Source organism: Falco peregrinus, chromosome 8, assembly GCF_023634155.1.
Source record: "Falco peregrinus isolate bFalPer1 chromosome 8, bFalPer1.pri, whole genome shotgun sequence".
NCBI classification, from domain to species: Eukaryota; Metazoa; Chordata; class Aves; order Falconiformes; family Falconidae; genus Falco; species Falco peregrinus.
In genome coordinates this window covers 29,664,727-29,684,229 of record NC_073728.1, presented here as the reverse complement: position 1 = coordinate 29,684,229, position 19,503 = coordinate 29,664,727, and the positions used below count along the sequence as shown (strand labels likewise).

The 19,503-nt window shown below is 48.9% G+C and overlaps 1 protein-coding gene across 12 annotated transcripts in view; it reads right to left on the bottom strand.

Moving 5' to 3' along the window:
- Positions 1-17,742, bottom strand: part of MRAS (muscle RAS oncogene homolog) — a 41,427-nt gene extending 23,685 nt beyond the window's left edge. For 2 of the 12 annotated variants that reach the window (XM_055811961.1, XM_027796472.2), the window contains exons 1-6: positions 14,743-15,574; positions 13,749-14,472; positions 11,524-11,724; positions 11,153-11,205; positions 10,478-10,561; positions 6,423-6,539 (exon numbers count right to left, since the gene is read on the bottom strand). The gene's annotated coding sequence lies outside the window, so the exon portion shown is untranslated. Of the gene's footprint in view, positions 1-6,422; positions 6,540-10,477; positions 10,562-11,152; positions 11,206-11,523; positions 11,725-13,748; positions 14,473-14,742; positions 15,575-17,172; positions 17,560-17,599 lie in introns of those variants that run through there. The other 10 variants (XM_055811964.1, XM_055811963.1, XM_055811965.1 and 7 more) reach the window with 10 other exon arrangements.
- Between the last annotated feature and the right edge of the window lie 1,761 nt (positions 17,743-19,503).

Sequence of the window (19,503 nt, the reverse complement as noted above, 5' to 3'; positions counted from 1 at the left end):
TACAGCAGGTAAACGAGCTCAGAACCAAGCCCTGGATCTGCCGGAGGTTCGTGCAATTAAAGACACTGGCTCCCTGACAGAGAAGCCCAGCATGACAGTGATTTACAGTCTCCATGGCAACACATGACACAAACTGCATAATTCTGTTATGAAACCTCAAGAAAAAGCTGCAGCAGGGTCTGCGTGGGAATCACCAGCTCCCTTCTCTGCTGCAGCTCTCCAAACGGGACAGCTTTAGGGAGCCTGTGCCGCTGGAGCAATAGGCTGAGGTTTAGCCCGTACTCAGGTACACATATGTGTGCTGAGCAATTCCATCAGCCCACGGCCAAGGGAACTTTTCTATTATCGGCTTGCCTTGGTCCATGGATAGCTCTTCACACATGCCCTGTCAGAGCTCTGCACACCTGAAGACACCCTCACCTGAGGCTGAGGAAGACTATCAGCCACTGAGGCTGCCAACTACTCCCACAGTTACAATTAATAACTCTTTCGCTTGCCACAGCTCACTCTGTTACGCCCTTTTACCCGGCCACTTTGCAGGCATTAGCAGCTCCATGCAGTGCCTCCAGGGCTGAAACTCTTGCAGATCTGAACACTTCCCTCTCTGTTCCTCTTGCAGACTGCTGGCTGCAGCCACACAACCACCACGACACACCCAGAGACGTTCGCCAGGTACAAAAATAGTTCAGCCTCATGCGTTGCAGGCAATCCCTCGGACTGGGAGCTACTGGCAATCCTTGAAACACGGGACATGCCCTTTTTGGAGGCAGCTGCGTCCCTTGAGTCATGCTGATCAGGACCGAATGAACTTCAGGGAGTGCTCCCTCAAGTAGGCATGATGGTGTCCCAAACCCTCAAGAGCCAAAGGACCCATAAGTGTATGAACAACCACCGCCAATTATTATTAAATAAAGATGATTGACTCTTAGCCAGGTTTCCTGCCTGGTCAATGTCTCAGAAAGGATGCACCGAGCAAAAGCTGGACTCCGAGCAAGTCTTCAGTGGAAAGTCAGCATGGAAGAGATCTGTCATGTGGGAAGTCAGAGCCTTACACCCTTTGTAGCATTGGCATTAAGTTGCTCGAAACCCAAGTGTAATTTCAGCTCTCTGAGGTTTTCCATTAAGGAGGATCCTGCCAGGTGAGAGCGCTCTCAACTCCCATCAGCTTCCAGGAGATCTGATGGAGCCCAGCACCTGGCAAGACCTGCACAGGAAATTACAGGCATTTCCTTCTGGAGCAGCGATCAAAGCACTATCAGATTGCTACTAAAGAGGAGAAAAAAACAGAAGTCATAAACCAACTGCTGTTTAAAAATAAAATCCTCAATTTTATAATTTTATAATAAAATCCAGCAATAAAGAGCTGCAACTGGTTGGGTTTTGAATTTGGAGGATGTAGCTGTGGGTCCTGGAAGCGGTCACGTGAATTCTCCTCTAGGGCAAAAAGATACTGTACCCCGAGGGCTGCACTCCCTGAACTCCTCGCTGGTTTCCTGTGCCAGCCAAACCTTTTCTCCTTTTCAACCCAAGATCGCATCGCCTCCCCCACCACACAGATGCTGCTCGGATTTACTGTAAGAGAAAGAAAACGCACCGGGGGAGTAATGAAGCACTTGAGATTCACACAAAAGGCAGCTAAAGGCAGTAGCTGCCTGATGAATACTTGGTAGTTATTTCAGGAAACATGGAATTATAGTCTGAACAAATAATAATAATAAAAAGCCACGTCACTGGAAATTGCTTAGGTGGTAGGCGGCCCCCCCTCCCCCCCTGCTGCGAAACCCTAAGCAGTAAGAAGGAGCCGTTGCTGCAGTACTGAGTGGCAGTGGCTGTGGCCAGGCTGGGCGCGGGGGCTCACCGGCATTCACTTGGAAGCACGTGCTTGTCCACGTCCTGATCTGTATGTAAATGCAGCACAGCATGCGTCAATCATATTGACAAATGCCATCCAAAACGAACTCTGCTTCCCTCCCCCAACTACTCCTCCACCTCCCACAGCAACTCCATTAATCTCTCTTGGTGATGTAGTGCCCTTTTCAAAATACGTAAGAAGATTCTTGTCACTCTGACAAGCCAACAGTCAGATGCAGAAGCCAGATTATTATTATTATTTTAATTAAAACCAACACTTGAGTCAGATTTGGGTCATCTGCAGAGTTACAGCACTGCTGCTACCAGTTTTGTAGAATTCAGCTATGAGACCAAAAAGCAGCTACATGAGATCCATTGCTGTACGTCTCAGACCTTGACTAAAACTGCATAGTTTCCAGTTTAGGGGAGTCCACTGGAGGCTGATCCAAGCCTTTTGCCAAGACATGACATGAGAGCATCCTTGCACAGTAACTGGGACCTGAGAAAGCCAGCCCATCATTTCTCGTGTGTTTAAACCCACCATCCCTTTCCTTATTTATTTCCAAAGCTCTCACGAGACACCGAGGATGACAGATTCCTCTATTACTCTTGAAAATTCTTGGCTAGTGAGGCCAGGAATACCTCTCCTATGTTATCATGGAACCAGTGAAGCTGACTTAAGCATACTGTAGCAAAAAATCAGATAGCCAAGATGTTCCCCTGCCCTGCCCAACCAGAGATAACACAACAAGAACAAATTTACAGTGGAGGAAGCAGCTTCGAATTCCAATAGCTGCCCTTCCTGCTCGCACAATCCCTGGAAATGGGCAGCTTCCCTCCCACACATCCCAGCCTGCTGACACGCCAATAAAAAGACCCCAAATCCACTGCCCTGGGTGGTTTTGCTGCTCTTACGCTGCTCAGTAAGGTTTCCGAAGCAACAGCCCAATGCTGCACCAGCGCTCCATTTGCAGCCAGATGCTCTGCCGCCTGCATGTGGCCCTGCCACTTGTGATGCAGCCAGATGTGCACAGCACAGCCCTCCTGGCTTCAGCCAGCATCACCCTGGGCAGGCAGAAGCAGTCCACGCAACGAATTCATGCACTGCAGCACAGAGCTGTGGGGGAATCCCAAGCAGCTCCAAGAACTGCCCAGCATGAACTATCCTTACGGCTCCACCCTACCTTCACTCAGCCCTGCATCCCCCTGCCAAAAGAAGGGGTGCACCCACCTCTCCACCCAGCTCCTTGATGGCTTGTTGTGCTGCAGGCTTAAGGACACCACGCTGTGTGCAGGGCAGGCATGACTGAGCCAACGCACAGTCTTCATGGCACCTAAGGATGGTTTGGAGACTGTTTATGGATAGAAAGGGTACGTGGCCATCTCATTCCAGTCACCTTCCTGCAAATCTATCAACGCATTTGGCTCCCAGTTTGTCTTCCAATCAGGCTCAATTTGGTATTTAATGTTTTTTACATCTCCAGTGTTGCTACCAGATGTCTTCTGGGACGTAAATGGCTTTTTAAAGACTCCCTTCCCTCCTGGCAAATATATTTTGCATATTTTCAGACAGCAGTAAAAAGCTGAAGGCTGTGATGGTCCCTGGTAGTAGCATTTCTACAAGGGGATGGGTGAATCCTATCAAGTCCCAGGCTGATGCTCCCTCCTTTGGGGCAGAGGGAGGAAGGTGAGAAGAGTGGGGATCTCCAGGCTATTTCCAAAACCTGTGCTCTACTGCAAACCTTCTCCAAAAATACTCATGACTATGCCCTTTCTAGGCAAAAAGACTATTGTCCATATTCTATGGAAAAACAGACAGATTACCTGTTCCCTTTTGCATCACAGTGTCCCCTGGAATTACCTGTAAGCTAGAGGGCAGCCCAGATGTTTCAGGACACCTCAGGACACCAGGCAGGCTTGTAGCATGCTCTGTCAGCTTTCTCAGGCTCCTGGGTCAAGGACAGTCCTCCTGGTTCCCCACAACCCATTTAATACTCATTTACAGGTACAGAAGAGCCCAGAGCATGCTAGTCCATGACACTGGAGCTTAGTAAAGCTGCACCAGCGTGGACTTCAGAAGATGAAGGAACAGTCATCTCGCATGTTTACCAAAATAGGCACTTGGCAGATTTTAGGTAGAATTTCTTGACTCTAAATCCCAGAACCATGTGGAAGGCTATTTTTCAGACATTTCCAGGTCCATGTCATTACTCTGTCACTTGGAAGACTCCAAGATCTCATCGCTGGTCCAGGACCCATTACAGTCATTTTTTCCAGGCTTGTCACGGTGTCTGCCAAGAGCGTGAGCCTCTTATTTACGTACAACATGCTGGGGAGGCAACTCCGTACTTGGCAAATCTGACAAGCTTGTCCGAAAGAGGAGTGTGTGCAGAGCCCGGGGCTAGGTATGGGGGTGGCTGCGCAGCCCCCTCCTCTGCCCTACATGTGGTGACACACAGCACCACGAAGCCACAGCTTCTCCACGAACCTGCTGGAGGACAGGGTGCACAGATACCACCGGCACCCTGGTCAAGTGCCAGGCCAGCCCTGGCACTTCTTCTCAGCCTTTCTCTTTGGAAACGTCCTCAGCTGTGAGCTCCCTCCCTGCTGTGAGCTCCCTCCCTGCTGTCCTCCTCCTGTTCCTTGCTTGTCTGGGCAAGTCCTCCTGGTGGCAAATGCACACCTTGACACTCAGACCAGCGGGCAACTGGCCAAACCACCCTTGAGGAAGAGTTTATCCACGCATGACAGAAGTTCTCCCTCCTGTCAAGCATATTCACCCTGCAGCACCGGAGAGAAGCATCTTGCGAGGACACCCCTCCAGAAAACAGGTACCAGGGTCCCACCTGGTGCTGCTCAGTACCTGTACTTTGCTGTTGAATGCTCAAGTTTCTTTTCAGGTGTCACAAGTAGATGACTCCATGTATCAGAGCAGCAGCTGAAAATCAGCGTATCTTTGAAAGCACCCTATGGATCAGGTGACCCAACTTTAGACCCCTGTAGTCACCCCTTCTACCCCTCAGTTTCAGCACATATCAGGATACCTTAAGCCTGGTTCCTCCTATGCTCAGTCTAAACCCTCTGCCTCAACTTTTAAGTCATTCAGCTTGCAGCTGCATCAGAGGGTATATATGTACATTCGTTAACACTTCCATTATGTCCCATGGTTTGGCAGGTGGTGCTGCATTATGGATTTAAACAGTGCCAGCAAGCAAGTCTACAGCACTTCACTCGATTAGCATGCTATGGGAAATCATACCTCAAAAGAGTTTTGCACTCTTGTGAAGCACCTCCAACGAATAAGGCAACAGCAGGGCTCCAACCACCACTGCCTCTGTGCAATCACATCAGAAATTCACTCACAATTTCATGAAAAGATAAACCCCCTCAAAAATAAATTGCCCTGTGGGGAAAAAAACCAAAAAGGCAAAAATTAAAAGCCACAGCAGTCTCTCCCCAGTTAAAGGAAAAGCGAGAGGCACACCCTCCACTACCATTACCACAAAACATCTTTTACACACACCAAACAATAACATCTTCTGCTTTTGCCCTATAAACTGGTTTTAGCATTCCCATAGGAGAAACACATCACACATGGTTATACTCATTATGTAAGTCAGTCTTCCAGGTACTCTGCCTCTCACCAAAGATGATGGCTTCTGTCGTATCAGGCTGGTACTAACAGATTTCCAGAAACTGTGCAGTCACATTCCCTGAAGGGATGCCATTCCAGAGGGATGAGCAGATGTGCTGGGCTAGCCAGTGCTGACCCACTACTCCCTCCCCACAGCAACACAGTCAGCAAACACACCACTCAGTACAGGCGAAGGGGTGGCTAAGGACCGTTGATGGGACAGGAGGGTAACATACTGGTTAAACACTGATATCACCACATTGCTCATAATTTACTGTGGCTGGATGTACTCATTTTTCCTTAAATGTGAGCGGTACTACATGTAGGTGTACCTGCAGTGGTACAGAACGCTGGCTCCCACAAGTGTACAGGACTTCTGCCTTACCTGGGCAATGGGAAAGGTCATTTCACAGGTAAGACCACACATGAACTGAACAAAGCAAAGTAACTGGATAAAGTTTCTGAGTCTAGATTATGGCAGTCCAATCAAAAGCTATTTTCAAAAAATCCTGGTCATTGATTAGCTCTTCCAGAGCATCATTTTGGTTCAATTACTCTGCTCTCCTGTTTGAACAGGTTTCCTTGCTCAGATTCTCCTGACTTTCAATCCTTTTGAGACCTTGGCTAGGAAGTTTCATAGGAATGTTTAGGTTCTGCCATCAGAGCCCAGGAATATCCGTTTTTAACTTCCATCTACCACACAGCCGTGAAGTACAGTTATCCTGCTGCAAAGTCACAATGGAGTAAAGACATCAAGGTCTTTTCTCAAAAATAGTGGGATGCAGTGTTGTGTTGCTCTGACCTCATGGTAGATCCCATATGCCATTCCTATGCCTATATAGTGCCATTGTTTTTAAACAGATTTTTTTTTAAGCAAAGAGATGTTAGCCTTAGTCTTGGCAGCTCAGGTAACTCACTTGCGTCATATTTTACATACCAGACACAGAGAGAGCAACAAATATGGATCTGGTGCTTCTTTGTACTGCTGGGTTCTCCCTAAGGGACATTCAATCCACACAGGGGTCTTTCATATGCTTCAGTACATTCAAGGGCACTGCAAAAATAAAATACAAACGACAACTGTAGATACCCTTACGTTTTATCTTGACCTTATAAGCTATAACACAGCATGGGATGGTTTACCCTGGTGTCCTGACATGTTTCTGGATATAAAAATCTTTCTATTAAAACCACAGATAGAGATGGCATGGATTGCAGCCACTTGAAGAAGAAGAAAAGAAAAAAAAAGCCCCAAGCATTAAGGGTTGGTAAGGGACAAGATTACTTTCATCCTGCCACAGCATGTTTCAATTTAACCACTGCATCTCTCAGCACTTTTGGTTCATATTCTTTTACCACACAGAGACACAAGTTTGGTATACGCCCAGCCCTAGGAAGGGGAAATGATATTTTGGGTCATCAGCTCCACCCACCATGTCCACCCACCCCTCCACTCAACAAGGCTTTTGAAGTGCACCGGTCTCAAACAGAAGCAAGAGCACATTAGCCTTGGGTCAGGAGGGCTTGGAGAGCTGGAGCACTCCCGAGGTTGGGAGGCATTTCAGGAACTTCTTGGGGCCAAGTGGCTTTGTCAGCAAGTCCCTCACCTCCTTCTGCCCACGAGGACACCCTGCCCAGGGCTGCCTGCACCTCTGTCCCCACCATGGACACTAGCAAGCACTCCCTCCCCTCCCCAGCTCCGCGTTTGCTGCCCTGAAGGAAGCAGGTCTCCACCACCCCAGCTGCTCCACCACCTCCAGCCTTCACCACTTTGGCTTTGACAACTCATCTTTGCCCCTTCCCACCTCTCAGCTAGACCCATCCATCTCTTTGTGAGCCTTCCCAAGCCTACAGGAACTGCAGCTACTGTTATTTTTCTCTTTTTTTTTTTTCCCCAAACCAGATGAGGCAATCTGACCTCCAAACCAGAGAACTGCTCCCCGTGTTTTGTGCAGCAAAAAGATTTATTCTTACGCTGCACAAAACCAAGCAGACGCTTCAACGTGGGATACGCCTGAAAACACTATTTTTCTGCTTTGCTTCAACAACCTAACATTTATTCCCATATTCTTGCGAGGCTGGTATGTAAACAACAGGGAGTGACTTGCTGTGCTCAGGAGACCTTAGAATAAGAGTTGTATTTCTTTGCACTCCCGGATCCAGTAAGCCATCCTCCTGAGGCTCGAAGAGTTTCTGAAGCTTATAATTTAAAAATCCAAGGAACAAAAAAGGGTTGCTGGAGGAATAAAAAAGGGTTGCTGGAGATCTGTACAACAGAAAGTAGACTGAAACTGTTCCATTATTTAATAATTCAAATCCCAGATGCTTAATTAAACAGACTTGCTACATTGCAAAAAAAGAGTAAGAAATTATATATTCCCTTAGCTAACTTTGCTGATTGACATGAAAGACTTTCCATGCTCTACAGGCATTCAGTCCAAGTCAGACTTTTAGAGAAGGACTTAATACTCCACAGGTAAATCTCCCGTAACATAACACTTGCTGCTCACAGGACAGGAGTGATGCGGCATCTTATCAGCATCTCTGTGCTGCATGGAGCCATTTTGCAGAATGCGCAGAGGAAACAATGCTCAGCAGAGCATCTTAACAGAGCATTCAGCATCTCTTCAGACCAGACCAAACCTCAAGAAAAACAACTAGTCTGCGCAGCTCCCTATGCCTGCTATTTTACACGTTTGCAGACAAAATCTGAAAGCATCCATAGCACATGGAGGAAACAGAAAAGTCTCTCTCCCAGTACTCTGCCCTTTGAGCTACAAAATATTTTCTGAGGGAAGAGCTGCAAGTATCATTCAAGTTCACCTTATTGCTAAGGCTCATCATAACCTTTGGACTTTTAATCCAGAGTTACAATCCTTCAGCAGCTACCACCAAGGTCTCCTCAGGGGGAAGCAAAGCAGGACAAGCATAGGATGGGCTCAGGTGATACCTGCCCTGTTCTCCAAGGATGGTTATATCAGATGTAGGATTGTGGCTAGGCAGGTACCTTAACAGCAAGATCACACACTCCTCTGAGAGCTATGATAGCAATATTTGACTTTGCACTGTTGTTTCACAAAAACAACTCACAAGAGCTTAGGGGATTCCCAGAGCACTGGGGCACATCTCCTCTGAGGTTAGCTGGGGGCTCTTGTCCCCCCCCAAATGCCAGCAGCCATCAAACTAACCTCCAGTCTGCAACTACAGCTCAGCAGCGAGCCCTAATAAGCCGAAGGGATTCCTCCAGTGATCTCCCCAGCTGATCACCCCAGAGCACAAGCTCTGTCAATGCCCTTCATGACTCTTTCTGGGACTGAATGCTGGGTACCGAGTAACTCCTTCCCGAAGAGTCCTATTTGACAGATCTATCTGCCCACCCGGCAAATCTTGTACTTAGTTTGGTGGCACTAATACTTCCACACCAAGTGTTACACAAGGCATCAGCGACATATTTTCTGAAGATCACAATCTCCACTAAATTGCCAGCTGTCTATGCAGACCACTCAAGAGCTATCTGGGTATGTTAAGTACAGATGACAGACTCGATAACAATGTCTGGATGTGCCTGAAAGATTAAATTCCATCTGCATCGTGTTACTTTTTGTCATTTCGTATCTTTTTGGAGTCTTTCTGTGTCACAACCAACTGGTAAAGAGCTTGTATCACAGGCTCACAAACCCACAGAAGAAAATCCTCTAAATGCTTTTTTGGAGTGACCAGGTACCTGGAGACATGATGCAGTGGATTATTTTAGTAGCTCTTTAAGCGGGAAGGCCAGTTCAAGAAAAAAATGAGTGGGATTTCCGCTACACCAATGTCCATTAACATCCTTTTAACTTGAATTGGGTGGGTCTTTATTCCAGCTGTTGTGTATCAGACTCACCATTAGGCTTTTTGCTTCCAGCAAAGTGCAAATAACAGATTCCTATTCAAAAGCTTTTCAACCACCCTTACATTTGCAAGATGAGCAATTATTTGTTTCCACAGACCCGAACCAGCCTTATACTATTACAGCCTTTTGTTTGCCAGTGTACCCCACAAAAATATATTGAAGGAAGCTTAAACATGCTCATTTTCATACTGATATGACCAATTCTCAAAAAAAAACCCAACCCCAAAACAAAAATAAAACACCAAACCAACAACAAAACAGAACACCCAATAAACCCGAAGATTTCACTTCAATAGTTATTTCTTCTCACTTCGAACACCCCTCTCAAATAAGTGGGCAAAACAGAGGAGCTGCAGAGCATCTTGCGGTTACCAAATCCATATTTTCTGCGCACATCATGCTGTCTGGGTTTGTTCACAGCGAGTCTATCTCTATCCTCTGTTCCTGGCCCACCCAGTAATGGAATCCCAGTTCCAATCCCTTCTCCACCTGTGACTGGAACAGAGCCATGCTGGTGGGCAGACATTTGGAAAGCTTAATTCATTGGCACTCTCAAATAAACACTATTTCATTAAGGAACTTTTAAATAAAACAAACACACACCACACTTGCACTTCATAATTAAGTGCAAGCCAACTGAATTAGTGTCAAGACACGCCGTAAGTGGAAGTATCAAACCCTGGCACCCCCGTGTCCCTAGCAGGCTCCGACAGGAGAGCTCTGGCAGCTTGTACTGCAGCGGACCCCAACCCTGCATCTCCTTGGGACTACAGCTCTTGTGCAGGCAGAAGTGGCCGTGCCCAGACTCTGCCTGCTCCCGCTCAGGATGCGGGTACCTGCTGTGTGATGCTGCAGGCATGGCCTGAGAGGGACAGGGACATCCCTGCCCTGGCCACGACCCAGGCGTGACCTTCCAGCAAAGGAGCAGTAACCGCTGAGAAGGTAAGATCTCTGCTCCAGCCCGCAGCTCTGCGAGCTCCTGCCCAAGCCCAGGGAAGCTAACAGCACTGAGCGCTTCCAGGTTTTTCAAGAAAAGAATTTCCCTGTAACCAGCACAAGGTACGTGATATGGGCCCAAAGCGAGGCACAGCATGACTTACAGCTGACTTCAGTGGGCTTTAGTTTGATCTGTAAATCCTCTCGACACTTCACAAGAGCGTTTCTTAACTCCCGCTGCCTTCAGCCTCATAAGAGATAGACATAAATACTTAGCATTAGCATAGCTCCTCATGACTCATTTTTTCTCCTTTTTAAATATAGCATCATATAAATGTGGATATGTTCTGAGCAATAAAACATGTATTGTTACTGTTCACCATGCAACCAAAACAAAAAATTCCTCCTGCAGGCTTTGCAACAGCTTCCTCCCCCAAAACCAAAACACCGGTGCCCCTCACAAGGCCAGGACGGAGCAAGGGCAGATCTCCCTCAGGGAGCCCAGGCAGCACAGGGACACAGCACGGCGGCAGCAGATGTGGAGCCAGCAGCTGGACAGAAGGCTTCATCATCAACCCAGCCACTCATATCAACTTTATTAAAAAGAGCAGAGCTGGCTCCGGACACAGGAAGAACAGGGATTTGCCCAGCAGAATGGAGTTTCAATAGCTGTGAGGCAGCCTATGCCAGCACTGGGGAAGCCAGGCTTGCTGAAGAAGTGGTGGTGGCACCTTTAGCTGGGGAATGCTCCCTGTTCCGCATCTTCCCTCAGACATACATCATCTTCCTCCCTCCATAACCAGGCTTGATCTTTCCTCCTTAGAAAAACCAAATCCCACCTTGTCTAGCCACGGAAATGTCCCAAGCTGCCTCAGAAGCACTGAGGAGGAACCTGATAGGAAGGCAGAACACGGATCAGAGCTTGATGGTTTTCACAGGAATTGAGAACCAGTTTCAGCACCTTCCTGCCTGTCCTGCTTCACACTTCCCTGTGTGATCCTGTGTGCTGTGTTTAGCTCTACTGAATACTCCAGTTCCCCAGCTGTACAAGCAAGATAAATAGTAGGTCCCTATCTCACAGTCATGCTGCAAAATAAATAATTTTGCATTACAAGTGTTACAGGAATGCTTTAAAAATTGCACAAGTACCAACACTAATCCATCACTGCTCAAAAAGGGACCCAAGACTGATAGCAAATTGAAGTCTTACCTACACAAACATAAACACTAGAGTACGCAAGACTCTTTTCTTAGTTTATCTGTTTCTTCCGATAACCATGTTCGCGCTGGTGACTCGAACTGTTCCAGTCACAAGTTGTTTGAATTCAGTGCACCAAATTGCATCTGGAGAAATGTATGTTTTGCTCTGTCTACGGTGATGGCTGAGACAACAGTCATCCTCCCAGATGTCCTGAGGACACAGATGAAAGTACACACTCACATCCATCCTGCTGTCAGGTGACTGAAGAGTAGCCATTTTTACATCATGGACCTCTCTACCAAGATTACCTCTGAGAATCTATTTTCCACAGTATTTTTCTAATTGTTTCTTCAACCTCCTTATTTAATATCAGAGATGACCAGAGTGGCAGAGCTGCCATGTTCATCCTAAAACCTGTCATTTAAAAGACATGATAACAGAAGCCTTTTCTTAAAACTTCCAGGAGTATGTGTGGCTTAAAAAGCTGGTTCCTGTTTAAAATAATGACTAAGACTCTTAGGAATCTAACTCCCAAAGTCACACAGGTAGTTTTGAATATGTTACCCTTTTACAGTAATTATGCCATCAAAGTTCCAGTCAAAAGCTGATGAGCGTTACTAATATATGCTGATGAGTGAGCCTGTAAGTGAAAGACCTTCTTGCTTTATTTACACTCCAGTAAATCAGAAAGCACACCAAGACTTATTTTCACATACAAGAGTAACAGACCTGACCCCAGGAGACACTTCGCAAGGTTAACTCACAGCCCAGGGAACAGGCTTATTGTAAACTGGCTGCAAGCTGGTGCAGTTGTACTTGTTTTCACTCGAGATGACGGAAACTTGGAGCAGCTGTTTGGTCTTCAGTGGACTAACAGCAGCCACTACATAAACCAGTCATCTGGCCCACCATGTTTGATCCTTACAAATCACCACTCAGTGACAAACAGTCCCCAGGAATTCCTCAGTGACACTCGTCTCCAGCCCAAGAACTAGGCAGATGCAGTCAGGAGTTGGCAATAACCAGAGAGAGCAGCAATCAGCAAACCATGTGTGGGCATTTCCTCACCTTGAGGAAAATAAACATATTTTTCCCTCCCCAAAATGAAGTGCCCATTTCAGGTAAGTTTAGCAAGTTAGTACAGGAGCGAGAACTGTTGTACATTCAAAAAAGAGAGGCTTTGTATAAAACCGTGGAATTTGCAGCAACAAAGAAGGCTTAGGTAGTGGAGGGCTGTGAGGGATGAAGAAGAATAAACCATTTTTATCACGCTGCATAAAGTTATATATTTGTACAACAGTCCTTCCAGAAGCGGACCTTCTGAAAGAGAAGGCAAGGCAGGCATTATGTTATCTGGGAGAAGGATAAGCAGCTTTATACTTGTAGTAGAAGAAAGCGAAAGAAAGTAGTTCAGGACTTTAATCTCAAGCCCATCAATGGCAAAAAAGTTCTAAGGCAAACAAAATATAGCCAAAAATTAATAAAAAAACCCCTCAGCTGTAGAAGCATTAAGCAATTCTGCTGGTCAGTTCTGGGTGGAAGAGAAGCAGCAGGAAGGGGAATCCAACCCCAGAGTATCTCAAATACTTAGATGCCTTCTGAAGTATCTCAGCATTTGCTATATTTATGCTCCCAACACACCCCACAATGAAGAAGCTTCTACTACCCCATTTTAGGAAGAAGAAAAGTGGGTTCAGTGAGAGGCAGATTCACAGTTATGGTTATCCATAAGAGCTGCTGACCTTAGCCTCCCTGCCTTTGGGCAGTCTTGTGACAGAAAGTAACTTGGAGCAGGTTTTCCATCTGTTCAGCTAGCTCCAGCCACTGGACTAGTCTCTCTGACAAAACCTATACGTCTGCGCCACACGAATCGCCACTTACTGAGGAACTAGTGTCTGAAGCAGTAAAATTATCAGGATAATTTTATATCGGGATAAGTATCATAAAGTACAGAAAACTACTTAGAAATATCATTAACCTCCCCCAACCCTTCCCCCACCTCTTCCCTCAATCATTATTTCAGAAGACATATTTTTGTATAATTATTTCATCATCTAAAAACAGATGGCCAGTTTGCCATATCTCTGTGCAAGACTTCCACACTTATTACTCTTCCGCTGACATTTTCTCACATATACATGCATGGACGGATCAGCAATTGCTCCACTGCATTCTCAAATGGAGAATAAGAGTCATAAATCTCAAAAAAATGAGTACGCCAAAAAATTCAGCACCTGAAGTTACAGCGTTCATTTTTCCTCTCTGTCCAGAAAAAGCCAATTGTAGCTTATCGCAGATTTTATTGAAGTTGATGGACTTCCTTTAGATTTACACTGGATACAAACACTCAGGATGTGACGGACTGGAGTGCTGGACCTCTGTTTCCCCATGGAGAAAAAGAGCCAGTGACATTCAAGCAGAACAGGAGGGCTGCACTCCCCTCCCCACCAAATATCTTCTGTCAAGTCCCTCTGTAGGCAACAACAGGAGAAAGAAGCAGTAACTCCACCAAGGACTAGGCTAACATTCCTCCCATCTGCCAGTCCCACGCTCATTCTGTTTTCACTTGGACCAAAATCCTCCCAACCCCTTCTGCTTTATACTTCATTAAAACTGGGTGCCTCAGACACCAAGAATAATAAAGTTGATCTTTGAAAGGCCACTTTCAAGGCATATTTCCTTATCTTTTAACACCACATTTCTTCTTCAGCCCCATCTATAGTACTGTCTTGGAAGCCTGGAAATTAATTCCATATTTTCCATATTGAATCTATCCCCCCAACCCTCATCTACTTATGACAGTAAAAGCTTACGCAAACACCACCACCATACAAAAATGCTCCCTTCTTCGTTCCTGTGGGTTCATGTTAATATTCTCCACCTCTAGAGTCTGGAGTACGCTCTGCGTTGAGGGCTGCACGTTCCCCTGCTGAGATGCAATCCCTCCTGCCTCTACCTCTGCAGGTAAGAGAGGTAAAAGGGACACAGAGTCATGGAGAAGTTACAACACTGAGGCAAGGGCAGCTCCCACACGCAGGGGCCCCACGCCACACCAGAGGCCCCACGCAGGCTGCAAAGGCTGAGCGAGGAGCCACTGGGAGTGACAGTGTGGCTGGAGCTGCGCAGAGCAAACAAACCAGGCAAAACCAAATTAAGACTGTTCCAGTTGAAGTCTGGAGCCTAAAACCTTCATAGGGCAGACTGATTCATCCTAATGAATTGACTCACCTCCCTCTGCCCTGCAGGTCAGCAGGGATGCCAGGCTTGGCAACTGTGGGCGATACGTAGAGGCTCTTGGCTTGAATCCAGCCACAAGAAATATTTCACACCCAAAGACAGAAGATAAAAATGGAAGAAATGAATGAAGCCAAACAGCTTTCTTCAAGCAGCCCTCCAGAATTAAGAGAAGAAGGGAGAAGAGCTTCTGCCCTGATGGTCTTAACAGCAAAACACTACCGGCAGCATGCGGTGTGAGCCAAAGGGCTGCGCAGGTCTCAGGTACAGGACACCGCTTCTGTCCGCAGTTGAAGAGCTCTAAGGAACCATAGCACGATGTCAATGATAATGATTCATCTCATTAATTTCTCCTGTATTCGCTTGTCTGTGCATTGCCCTCATGTACTACTTTGCCAATGACAACATCAGCTCATGTACAGGACTCGCCTTCCTCCTTCCAGTCCCCAAATGCCATCTCTCCCCCTATGCAAAAAAAAAAATTTCCAAAAAAGGAAAGAAGTCCCCTCTAACCAAGAGATGATACAGTTTTATTCTTCCCTTTTGTTAGCCTCAGTCCCAGTTTAATAAAAAAAAAAAGACACCCAACACAACACATACCAAACACTACCCCCTATGAAGAAGGCAAGCTTTGTTTCTGTAATTCTTAGTTCCTCCACAAAAAATTTTGAGCTTGTGAAAACACCCACCAAAAACTTCAATAAATAGAAACTGCCTTTCACATCATTTCTGAAAAAAGATGCTGGGCCAGCTCCAAACCTGGTGCAGCTGCTGTGGTTCAGGAGTCATGCTGGCGGGGTGTTTGGCCCTCTGCAGTTTGGGCTATACACTCATATCATATGTGATATCTCCTGGAATGGAGGAGCAAAATCAAAGGAAGTCAAACAAATGGATGCAGAACTATAATATAAAGAACACCTATTTTTCTATATGCACTATTATTTCTAAAGAGATACTGCCAGCTTTGTATTTTCACACTCAAGTATGTAGAAAGAAATCCTACCTCTATTAGGCAGTCCAAAGCTATGCTATCGAGAGGCAGGTTTTAAAAACCTATTACTTCATAATTTCCTTGCCACACCCTTGTTCTCTCTCGTATCTCCTCCTGATTAATAGACCCCGTTTTTACAATGCCCCTAACAGATTCAGAGCAACAGACAAGCACCTTTCCTAAAGAAAATTAGTGACACCTGACCCATGCAGTTTTAGGCCTTTGAAATGCATCTCTCTCATGCAGAGGGGGCCTGAGCTAACTGGGTAATTTCATAGCGAAAATCCAGAAGCATATCTGTATCCAGGTACGACTATAAGGTTGGTGTGCTTGTTCTTAGTATCAAGTACTGGATAAACAAAAATATCCAGGTAAGACATAAATAGAATGTTTCCAGTCAACAGCATCCCTTGAAGCCTGCCACCAAAATCCAAACTGAGATGACTTAAGATACCTAAGGAGTTGGCGGTTTAGATTTTCACACTTTCAGAACGTTAGGCAACTAATGCAGAAAAGTCCCAGCTGATGGGTGCAGAAGGGCTGCAGCTGCCTATGCTGGAGGAGAGGGGGGCAGGACTCCACCGTACGCTTTGCTCTCCTGACAAAACCCCAACCCCTACCCCGAACTGCCACAGCGTAAAGTCCCGATTTGTTGTACGAAGTGAGCAGCTCGACAGGGAGGTTTGCTGGAGCAGTCAAGCACAGGATGCTGAGACTGGTCCACCCCAGGTCCAACTCTTAACTTGCTCCTCAACTCGCAGCCAGCGTGGCTCTGTTTCTCTGGGAAGCAGGGTTTTCTAAACACTGCTTCTAGGGCTCTTGAGCCGTTTTTTTTTAAAAAAAAAACAAAAACAAACCAACGTTACAAGTTTTCTTTCTAATCCCCAGCAATCCCAAGCATAAAGCTGAAATGTCCTTGTCTTTCAGCTGCGGTTCAGTTCTTAAAGCTGAAAAAAAGTACAAGGGGGGGGAAAAGAAAGTACCTCCTCCTCTCCTTGCCTCTTTGTAATTCAAGATAGCATCTACATCTTTCTTCTAAAAGTCTAGCAAATAACTCAAACACACGAATCTGGAAGCTTTCACAAAGTACTTAGTGGTCGAAGAACAGTTTTAATACAAGATAGGAAATCTTGCAACACAGAAAACATGCAAAAGGTAGGAAAATAAAAGATTAGAGCGGCTCTGAATCGGGGGGTGGGGGAGTGCGGTGGGTACCCCAGGCAGAACAAAACGCCAGCAAACCCCAACTCCCCCAGACCTCTCGCCACCCGGCGCGCCCCGGAGCGCGCCCCTCGCCAGCGCGCACCCAGCGGGCACGCATCCCACAGCGCTCCGCCGTGCCACACATGTTCCATTTTCCAAGCTTTCCGCAGAGAAGGAGGGAGGGACCCCCCGGGATCCCGAGAGCCCCCCGCGAGACAAAGCCACCGTACCGTCCCGAGCCGGCGTCCGGCGTGGCTGAGAGCGGCGGCTCCGCGGCGACAGTCGGCGACAGCCCTTTCTTCCCGACAGCGAGCTCCGGCCCGGGAAGGCGGCGGTGCCCGGGGCGCGCTCCTCCCGCCGGGGGGGGTCATGCCAGAGCGGGGCGCCGCATTTCAGCGGGCGTTACCGGGGGAAGAGAGGCGGGGGGGCCCCGCCGTTACTGGGGATGTCACCGTGCCCCCGCCGCGCCCGCGGGCTCTCCGCGCGTGCAGCGCCCAGCTGCCGGCCGCGCGACCCCGCGCCCCTCGCCTGGCGGGGGAGCGGCGGCAAAAAGCGCAGTTTATTGGGGGGGGGGGGGGGGGGGGGGCTCCCCCCGCCCCTGCTGAAAGCGCCACCCAGGCCCGCGTCCGCCCAGCCCCGTCCCCAAGCCCCGCTCACCCGGGGCCGCGCCCTCAGCGCCCGCCCATGCCCGCCGAGAGGCGCCCGCGGCCGGGCAGCGCCGCCGGCCCCCGCCCGCTCCCGCCCCGGCGGCCGCGGCAGGGGAGCCCGCACCCGGCCAGCCCTTATATCGCCGCGGCGGCTGCTATAAATAGCCCGGCCCCGCCGCCGGGGGCCGGGCCGGGCGCCGCCGGAGGGGTTTTCACGGCGGCGGCGGGGACCCGCCATCACCTGCGGCTCGGTGACGGCGACGCTTTTCTCACTTTTGACTCGCTGTGGTGCCGCTCCCCGGCGGGCGCGGGGAGGCAGCGCGGCTCCCGGGGGGCCCGGGGCCGCCGACCCCCGGCGCGGCAATGGGCCCGTCCGCCGCCGCCGCGTTAAGGTGGACCGCGGCAGGCACGGGCGGCGGCACCTTAAAGCCTCTCGGGCGGGCGGTGCCTCGCCGCTCCCCGGCCGGTACCCCCGCGGCCCGGGGGCTGGGGCCGAGAGCGAGCGGAGCGACCCTGCGGGCCCAGGGGTCCGTGCGGCCGCCGGGACCGAGGAGGAGGAGGAGGGTCAACGCCCGCGTCCCTGCCGGCTGGGCCGGCAGCGGCTGGAGGGCACGGGGTTAGGCGGCCGCCGTTCGTGCCACGTGAACACGGCACACACTGCCATCAAGAACCAGCTACCGCACGCGTGTACGCTCATAGGAAATACGAGGAAGCCCTATGAACTTTTATCGCAATAGCAGAGTTTGTGCTTAAGACAACAGGGCTCACCCGAGCTGAGACTTAAGGGAACACACGGGCAGTGGTCACTCCTCCTGCCTCGCCTTTGTACCCTTGGCGCTGGGAGATGGAACCAAAGCAGCACTTTGCATCTCACCCCTTTGCCACCCTCACACCTTCCCCTTGCAGCTGAGGGGTGCAGAATCCTGCTGCTGTGCCTGCCCTCGTTCCCTTACGCACGCTGCCCACGCAGGGGGGGCAGGCAATAATCCATGCCAGCAAGGACCACTTGGTCGGGCAGTGCCCTGTGTCCTACCACAGGAGCAGCTTGGGCACAACCCTGCAGGGTGCTCAGGCATGTGCCAAGCACCATGAGCATCTCAGGGGGCTGCATTCAGGCACCTGCTCATTTACCTGGCTGGGTCAGGGCCCACCTCCCTGCTGGTTTGCAAAGCACACCTATATGCCTCAAACTGGCTCTTACGGAGATGTGAACAGCCCCAGATCCCCCTCTGTGCCAAATCAGCACTGCAGCACAGCCCAGTACTCCCTGAAAACGTCTACCCAAGGCAGCCCAGTACCATGCTGTGGCCTGCACAAGATGAGAGAGCGCCTCTCTGCTGCCTTTCCCACATAGGTAAGAGGCGGAGAGGTGCACGCTGCCATTTTACGAACAAGATACGGGAGTCTTTTGCCTCAAAATCCACATTGGTCCAGCAGCGTGGAGGAGGTGAGAGGGAGCAGACCCACTGCAAGTGGCCACAGCATGCCTGGCGGGGCTGGCTCACTCCACACATTCTTTGCTCATCTCAGCCTGCCTGGAGACTGGAGACTTGTCCAGGAGAGCCCCCACAGGCTTTCCTGACCTAACCATGAAACGGAGGCATTCTGTCCACATGAATCAACAGCTGAGTTTGTAAGACACGCATTTGTCAACAAGGAGTCACAGGCTTGCCCGTGAATTTGGTACAAAACTTGGCTCCTCTGTGGGCTGCAAATTCCAGGGCGAAATGGTCTCCCCAGTTTCCCAAGGGCAGACTTTGCCAGCAGCTTTGTGCAGTTCAGCAGCGGAGGTGGCTGCCTACAAGGAATCTGGCTTTTTGCTATCAGCACATCTTGCCACGGGTGAGGGCAGTGCTGGCAAAGCTGCTGGGAAGCGGTACCCATTAGTAAATCCCAAACACAGCAGCGTGTTTA